General features: G+C 40.7%; 1 non-coding gene across 1 annotated transcript; it reads right to left on the bottom strand.

Annotated features, from left to right (window-relative positions):
• Positions 1-201: 201 nt before the first annotated feature.
• Positions 202-308, bottom strand: LOC112773946 (small nucleolar RNA R71). Its single transcript, XR_003188465.1, has one exon. It is a non-coding gene; the product is annotated as a small nucleolar RNA R71 (small nucleolar RNA).
• Between the last annotated feature and the right edge of the window lie 9,259 nt (positions 309-9,567).

The following is a 9,567-nucleotide window of genomic DNA, read 5'->3' on the forward strand; positions in this document are numbered from 1 at the left end:
TTAACCACCTTCCTGAGAATATATGACACAGTGAAGTCTAATGGTGTTCATCCTGACGCCTCTAGACTGCTCCTATTTCCATTATCACTTAGGGACAAAGCAGCCAAGTGGCTGGAATCTTTCCCAAGGGAAAGCTTGACAACTTGGGAAGACATGGTGAACAAATTCTTAGCAAGATTTTACCCTCCTCAACGAATCAATAGGCTGAGAGCTGAGGTCCAAACTTTTAGGCAACAAGATGGTGAGACTCTATATGAAGCATGGGAGAGGTTTAAAGACCTAACAAGGAGGTGCCCACCAGATATGTTCAACGAATGGGTGCAGCTGCACATTTTCTATGAAGGACTCTCTTATGAGTCAAAGAAGGCCGTAGACCATTCATCCGGAGGATCTTTGAACAAGAAGAAGACTATTGAGGAAGCCATAGATGTTATTGAAACAGTATCAGAGAACGACTACTTCTATGCTTCCGAAAGAGGGAACACAAGAGGAGTAATGGAGCTAAACAATGTAGATGCTCTGTTGGCCTAAAACAAGCTCATTACCCAGCAGCTGGCTGACCTCACCAAGAAGATGGAGATGAACCAAGTAGCAACAATCTCCACTTCATCAACAACCCAAGAAGGAGTGAATGAAGAAGCAGAGGGTAGTCAGGAGCAAGCCAACTACATTGGGAATTCACCAAGGAAAAATTATGATCTATACTCCAAGACCTACAACCCTGGATGGAGAAACCACCCAAACTTTGGGTGGGGAAGTGAGCAAGATCAAAACCAAGACCAGAGACGTTACAACTCCAACAACAATGCAGCTCACCAGCAATTCACATAGAGGATATCTCAACACCCCCACAACAACACTTCTCCACATGCTTATCAAAACCAAAACAGCACATCTGCTCCGAATCACTCATCAATTGATGACAAGATCTCTAAGATTGAAGCCTTACTTGAAGGAATATGCCAAGAGATTCAAGAAAATAAAGTGTTCAAAGAGGAGGTGCGAGCCAATATTAAGAACCAGGGAGAGACCATTAGGAAGCTGGAATTCCAGGTGGGATATTTAGCTGAGAAGATTCCCAAACCTACTGATAGCTTCCCAAGTGACACGGAGAAAAACTCCAAAGGAGAAGCAAAGAAAGTAAGATGGGAATATTACAAAATGGTCACTACAAGTGATCAAGAGACTGAAGACAAGCAAGACACACTTTTCGAACAACCTGAAGACAACTCAACAAAGGAGGAGGATAAAGATCACCAAGAACCAGAAATCTCACAACAAGAGCTGCTGAAGCTCTATGCACCCTTCCCTCAACTGCTCAATGGTGCTATGGGAAAAAGAATATACTCAAGGTTCCTAGACTTATTTGCATCTCTGCATGTAAACATACCATTCATCAAGGAAATTCAACAAATGCCTGCATTCATCAAGTATATGAAGGAACTTCTTCCCAGGAAAAGCTCACTCAAAGGAGGCCAGACTATAGTGATGAACAAGGAATGTAGTGCCCTTATTCAACCTGAGTTGCCTACAAAAAGAAGAAACCCAGGGAGTTTTCACATCCCTTGTGCCATAGGTGAAACTATGTTCGATAGAGCACTATGTGATTTGGGGGCCAGCATCAACTTATTGCCCTTATCCCTGGTGAAGAGGCTGCAGATCAATGAGATAATGCCCACAGATGTAATCATCAGACTGGCTGACAAAACTCAAAAGCAAGCAATAGGAGTGGTGGAAAATGTGTTGTTAAAGGTTGGGAAATATTTTCTCCCAACAGACTTTGTCATCCTGGACATGGAAGAGAGTCACACTCATCCAATCATATTGGGAAGACCATTCCTAGCTACGGCCAGAGCACTTATCGATGTAGAGAAAGGGGAGCTAATATTGAGAATCCATGATGAACGACTCAGCTTCAATGTTTTCAAACTCTCACAAGAAACAGATCAAGAGGACAAGGAACTAAGCACAAATGATAATGAGACACTGAAGGAGGAAACAAGCACTGAAGCACAGCCAGTTCATTCTGAGATCCCCTTAATAGATAAACAAGGAAAACAGCAATTGCCACAGCTCAAGGAAAAGTTGGAGGAACCTAAACCTCTAAAGGCAGGTGAAGACAGCATCACAACTCCTTTAGAAAAAGAGGTCACCAAGGGGAAGGCAACCTCAAAAGAAACAAAGAAGAAAGTACCAAGGAGGTGGAGGAACAAGAAGATCCCTACGGAAGACTTCTCTCCAGGGGATAGAGTTGTCTCAGCTTACTTCCCAGATATTTTCCCTAATCTCCCTACTGTACCATCTCAGTTACCCACAGTCTTCACTATCAACAGAGTTCTTTCCCTGGAACATGTGGAGATCATTGATCCAATCAATGGATATAAGTCCACAGCAAGAGGAGACGACTTTAAGCACTACCAACCACCCTGATGAGGGAAAAACATCAAGCTAGTGACGCTAAAGAAGCGCTTCATGGGAGGCAACCCATGTTTTATATTTTTTAAAATAATGAATAAATCAATGTTTATGAATTTCAACCCAAACTTGACAAACACTTGGTGAAATCTTTATCATGCAGTATATAGTGAAGAACAAGTTTGGTGTTCAAAGCAAACCAAGATGCATGCTAGTCTTGGGAGCTTTGAACAAAACTTTTCATCACATTGCTTCAAACTAAGTTTGGTGTCACCCCATGGTGCCACCAAAATGCATAAGGATACACAAGTAGTTAGTTAGTTAAAATTCATAAATAAACAAACTCTTTTTCTTCTCTTTATTATTCTAGCCGTAGAGTTTAATTTTTATGATATTAATTTCCTTATTTTAAATCTTTATAGGAAAAGAAAAAAAGCATAAAAAGGGATGGATTGGACAATTAAACAAAGAAGGATCGGACACCACAAAAGGAAGGGCTACACACTTGTTCTAAAAAGGGAATACATTGGAAAATGTTGCCATGCAACATTGGAAAAATGGAACCCCTAAAAGACCGAGCAATCTCATTCATAAAGTGATGATCCTTGTCTTTTATCCATGCATCACCCCAACCGTCCATCAAGTAACCACTCAATCAATCCACACCCTCCATGCTCTCACAACTTCTCTATATAAAGGACCCTTGTTCCGTACCCACCTTCATTGTCATTACCCAATCTTCACCACTCTCCATTTCGGTATAAGACACTCCGTACCCCATTAAAAACCTTTTTCCCACCTCACTCTCTTCATCGCAATAAAACCTTAAATAACCAAAAATCTCCACAACTTTGCCACCTTCACATATTAACTATCATTCATGGCGTCTTCGGGTTCTAAAAGAAGGAAGGGAAAGGAATCCATGGAAGAACACCCATATGATGAAAAGAGATTTAGAAGCTTCCATCATGCATTGCAATACGGGTGGATGGTTGATAAGGAAATCATTTATGAGCTGGGATTTCAAGTTAAAAAGACTGAGTGCCCCGAAATCACAGAGAAGATAGAAAGGAGAATATGGGAGCTCCTCACTGACCCGGTCATTAAGGTGAATGCAAACCTCATAAGAGAATTTTATGCAAATGCGGTTCGATATGATAAGAAGGATGAGTCTTACACAAGCTTTGTGAGAGGAAAGATGGTGGACTTTGGTCCCATGAGTGTCATGAGGGCATTGAAGCTACGGTCTATACAATTTGAAGAAGAAAGCTATCACTCAAGATTGGACAACCCCAATTATGACCAGATTCTGCAAGATATTTGTGTACCAGGAGCTGACTGGGAAAGGGGTGCGGGAAATAAACCAAAGTTCATCAAGAGAACAGATCTCACTCCTGAAGCCAAGGGGTGGTTTGAGCTAGCGAGAAGGTCTATTCTCCCAGCTGCAAACAACTCGGAGGTGAATGTCAAGAGAGCCACAATGGTGCACTGTATACTGAAGGGAGGAGAAATCAAAGTTGATGAACTCGTAGCTGAAGGTATTAGAAAGATGGCAGAGAAAAGCGACTCAAGAGGAACGTTAGGTTACCCCAGCACTATTTACCGAATATGCAAGAAAGCTGGGGTAGTTTTTGAAGATGAGAACCCCATGTGGATAAAGGAAGGCATCCCAATAACTGTACGAAGGATGAATGCTGCAGCATCCCCTTTGCCGCAGTGGAAGCAAAGGAAGAGGACAACCCCTCAAGTAGTGGAAGGACAAGTCTTAGAGGGTCAAGCACAACAGACCTTGGACATGCACCACTTGCAGGAGGCCATTGATGGCTTGTCTAGACAATATTTGGAAAGCCAAGGAGCACAGAAAGAGCTTCAACTACAGATGATAGGGCAGCAAGAGGAAACACTCTCAAGATAGATGACTCAGCAAGGTGAGTGGCAAAGGCAAATGATGGAACAGCAACTAAGTCAAGGACAACAATGGGGAGAAACATTCAACAGGATGGAACAAAGGCAAAACGAGCAACAAGAATCCACCCAGAGGCTAATCAACATCCAAGCACATCAAGGGGCACACATACATGAGATGCATCGAAGACAAATAGAACAGGCAGAACTATTGGACGAGCAAAGGGCATTCGCAGAAGGAGTTTACATGAGCGAAACAGGACATCACATAAACACTCAAGCTAGGCTCGGCTACTTAGTGGGACAGCTGCCAATATTGCATCCAGAAATAGCCAAGTATGACGAAATGAAGGATGAATTAGCATGAAAGGAAAGACAAAGGGTGGAAGAGAGTCATGAGTCAGTGAGGAAGGCACTTGAGGATTGGAAGCAAGCAAGATTGGCACGGATGCAAGGAAATGCAAGAGGAAACAAGGAGGACAAGCAAGGAAAAGAGCATGGACATCCACAACAGTAAAAGGTGGTGGAGTTCCTTCTTTGTTCCATCTTTCTCTATGTTTTAAATAAGGAAGATCTTGTATGAAATAGAACTTGCTTCCATGTTATGTTTAAACCTTTTTCAATTATGTCTTTTAAGTTTTTGGTATTGAAGAAAGTCTATGTGCACTAGTCTTTATGTCACTGCATCCCTACTTTACTTACTTATATGCTTGTCCCTTAAAATCAAATGAAGAGAGAATGCTTATGTTTCAAAAGACCAGAGTAGAGTTCATATTATGGAGTACATTCATGAATTTGTGGTATGATCATAAGTTAGCTAAGTTGGTTCAACCATAAGGTGGGATGACAACTATCTGGCCTGAATACTTTGCTTTGAACACACCTCATGAGACTAAGTATATGACAAGATCCTAATAAGAGAAAGAGAAAAGAATAATGAAAGTGGAAAAAGAAAAGAAAAAGAGTAAGCAATAAGGCTAGGCACCAATGGTTTCAATCTTGAGGCATGTGTCTGTGGTGCTCCTGTTTGAGGTATCTACTTGGATGAATAAGCTCTTAGGGGTGCCTTATCACTTGGTAACTTGGGTTAACTAACCCGGGATTATCAGCTGAAAGTCCATTATCAAGAGTAACCCTCACCACAGAGCATTTAGTAACCTAAAGAGGTGCTGGACACCAAGGTCTCAAGAAGGAAAATAAATGAACTATATGCCTGTGGTGTGTATGTATGGGGGAGAGACTTGAGGGAGTAAGTCCTTAGGGGTGCTTCAACACCTAGCACCTTGAACCAACTGGTTCGGGAGTGTTGGCTGAAAGATTATCTTAAAAGTTGCCCCCTTACAGAGCACTTAGCCTAAGAACACCAATAAGCTCTGAAGTGACAATAAAGGGATCAATGAATAAAAGTCTCATAGGATGTAAGTAAAGTGAGTGTTTTAAGACATGATAAAGGTCTGAAAGCCAGGAATGAACCTAAGTTGCTATGCATGAAACCACCATAAAATCAGTAATATGACTTCCACAAGAATGACTCATTGCTCTTGGCATTCCATTCATCATTCTCTTGTTCCAGTACTTGCTTAGGGACAAGCAAGCTTTAAGTTTGGTGGTGTGATGCCAAGGCATCTTGGCCAGTTTCACTGACCTTTTCTTTACTGTTTTTAGGTTAGTTTCATGCATTTCCTTAGGAAATAAGCTAGTTTTGGGTAGATATTCACTTACAACTTGATTCAAGCATACATTGTGCATTTTACATTATTTCATGAGGATTTTGCATGAGTTTAGTGACAAATTGTATGTTGCATTACCCATGACTTAGACTAGAACTTTGATGCACTCTATTGCTTGATTTCAGGATCAAAGGAAGCAAGGAATGGGAGGTAACTTGCAAAGTTAATGAGAAAAGTGATTGCCAATAACGCTCTCGAAGCCATCATTGACCACGTTAAGAGTCACGTTAACTAAGTTAACGTGAACTCTAACGTGGAGAAGGGAAGTTGAGCCAACGTTAGTGACACTTAACATTGTCACTAACGTTGGCAAATGCTCATAAGTGGCCACGTTAGAGTCCACGTTAACTTAGTTAATGTGGCCTCTAACGCTAAAGAGGGGAAGAAACGCCAACGTTAGTGACATTCAACATTCTCACTAACGTTGGCCTAAGGAGAAATATACCACGTTAACTCCCACGTTAACTCCCACGTTAACTTGGTTAACGTGGGAGCTAACATAAGAAGCAAGAGTGGTCGACCACGTTAGTGACACCCAACATTGTCACTAACGTTGGAAGCAACCACACAACCCCCCAAGGAGCCACTTTAACTTCCACGTTAACTTAGTTAACGTGGAAGCTAACGTTGATGAGTGAAAGAATGGCCAACGTTAGTGACACTCAACATTGTCACTAACGTTGGGGATGGCTAAGCATGGCCACGTTAGAAACCACGTTAACTTAATTAACGTGGACTCTAACGTGAGACATAGGGGCACCTTGGAACGTTAGTGACAATGTTGAGTGTCACTAACGTTCTCGAAGGATGGCAAGCCCACGTTAAAGAGCCTTGTTAACTAAGTTAACGTGGGCTCTAACGTGGGAATAAATGGGGCTTTTCAAAGTTATTGGGAATGTTAAGTCTTAATAACGTGTGCAAAGGACTTAGAGGCAACGTTAGTGGCAACGTTTTTGCCACTAACGTTGAAGTTAACGTGGCTTTTATTTAGTAGCGTTAGTGAGAAAGTTGATTGTCACTAACGTTCTCGAACTCATATTTTTCACTAAACGTTTACACCCCTAACGTCCCGAGCTAAAGTCTCTGCCCACTTCACATTTTCTCTCTGCAAGTAAAGCCAAGCCCAAATGAAGAAGAGAACTGCTTCAAACTCAAGATCCAAAGGCCCAAGACTTGAAGAGCCAACTAGAAGCTGAGAAAAGTAGTATATATAGGAGTAGCTTTGAATTGTTGAAGAGTTCTAAAAGTTAGAAAAAGAGAACTACTCTCTGTATTTTACTTTCTCTGCATTTTCTAGTTTTAGGATGTATTCTCCATCCTTGTTTTCATTTTCAAGATCTATGAACAACTAAACCCCTTTCATTGGGTTAGGGAGCTCTGTTGTAATTTGATGGATCAATACTAATTTTCATTATTCTTCTTCTATCTTTTCTCTTGATTTTACTTGAAAGCTTTCAATCTTCATCCAATTGAGTAGTTATCTTGGAAAAGAAGCTATTCAAACTTGGATCTCTTCTGAACCTTGAAAGAGGAATGAAGAGATCAAGCTAGAAATGCTTTCTCAAGCTGGACCAAATTGGGTTTGGATGGGTATGTGACTATAACCCTCTCAATACTTGATTTGGAAAATGCATGTGGTATAATCAGTGACCATACTGCATCTCTTCTCATGAGCAATTGACCAAGGAATTCGCTATTGATCAAGATTTGAGAGATTGAATTGCAAGAAATTGTAATTCAATCAATTAAGATTTCCAAGGAGATCAATGAGTGCATTGATTGAGGAAGAGATGAAAATGAACTTGATCCGGAGAATTGCAACATCTCCTAAGCCCAATGAACTCCCCATCTCTGATCTTACCCATTCTCTTTAATTTCTGCCATTTACTTTTATGAGCAAATCCTCCATTCCCATTTACAATTCTGCAATTTATTTTCAGTCATTTACTTCCAGTCCTTTAATTCTAGGATTTACTTTTCTGTTTTTTATATTCCCGCCATTTTATTTTCTGCAACTCTCAACCCAAATTCTGAATTTGCTCAACTAGAACATTCTTCTAATTAAAGTTGCTTGATCAATCAATCCCTGTGGGATTCAACCTCACTCTATTGTGAGTTTTTACTTGACGACAAATTCGGTACACTTGCCGAAGGGAGATTTGTTGTGAGACAAGTTTTCCGTGCATCAATTGCTCATAAAAGTAAATGGTAGAAATTAAAGAGAATGGGTAAGATCAGAAATGGGGAGTTCATTGGGCTCAGGAGATGTTGCATTCTCTGGATCAAGTTCATTTTCATCTCTTCCTCAATCAATGCATTCATTGATCTCCTTGGCAATCTTAAGTGATCGAATTCCAATTTCTTGGTAATTCAATCTCTCAAATCTTGATCAATAGCCAATTCCTTGGTCAATTGCTCATGAGAAGAGATGAAGTATGGTCACTGATTATACCACATGCATTTCCCAAATAAAGTGTTGGTAGGATTATAGTCACATATCCATCCAAACCCAATTTGCTCCAGCATGAGAAAGTATTTCTAGCATGATCTCTTCATTCCTCTTTCAAGATTCAGAAGAGATCCAAGTATGAATAGCTTCTTTTCTAAGATAACTACCCAATTGGATGAAGATCGAAAGCTTTCTAGTAAAATCAAGAGAAAAGATAGAAGAAGGAGAATGAAAACTAATATTGATCCATCAAATTATAACAAAGCTCCCTAACCCAATGAAAGGGATTTAGTTGTTCATAGCTCTGGAAAATGAAAACCAAGATGGAGAATACATGATGAAAGTAAAACTAGAAGTGCAGAGAAAGTAAAATACAGAGAGTAGTTCTATGCCAAAGGCTCCCTAAAGTTTCCAACTCCCCAACTAATTCAAAGCTACTCCTATATATAATACTCTTCTCATCTTCTAGTTGGCTCTTCAAGTCTTGGGTATGGGCCTCTGAATCTTGAGTTTGAAGTAGTTATCCTTTTCATTGGGCTTAGCTTTGCTTGCAAAGAGAAAAGGTGAAGTAGGCAAGGACTTTGGCTCAGGACGTTAGTGGTGTCAACATTAAGTGAAAGTGTGGGTTCGAGAACGTTAGTGACAATCACCTTTTTCACTAACGTTCCTAACCTAAATATGATCACGTTGACTTCAACGTTAGTGGCACTAACGTGTGACCACTAACTTTGCCTCTTGGTCCTTCGCACACGTTATTGGGACTTACCTTTCCCAATAACGTGGAGAGTCCTCCCTTGTTCCTACGTTAGCATCCACGTTAACTAGGTTAACGTGGCTTCTAACGTAGTAATGCCAATCCTTCGAGAACATTAGTGACACTTACCTTTGTCACTAACGTTCCAATGTGCCCCTATTTCCCACGTTAGAGTCAACGTTAACTAAGTTAACGTGGCTTCTAGCGTAGTCATGCTAGCCATCTCCAACGTTAGTGACAAAGGTAAGTGTCACTAATGTTGGCTCATCATCTCTTTATCCATGTTAGCTTCCACGTTAACTAAGTTAACATGG

This window comes from Arachis hypogaea, chromosome 18 (genome assembly GCF_003086295.3).
Source record: "Arachis hypogaea cultivar Tifrunner chromosome 18, arahy.Tifrunner.gnm2.J5K5, whole genome shotgun sequence".
NCBI lineage: Eukaryota > Viridiplantae > Streptophyta > Magnoliopsida > Fabales > Fabaceae > Arachis > Arachis hypogaea.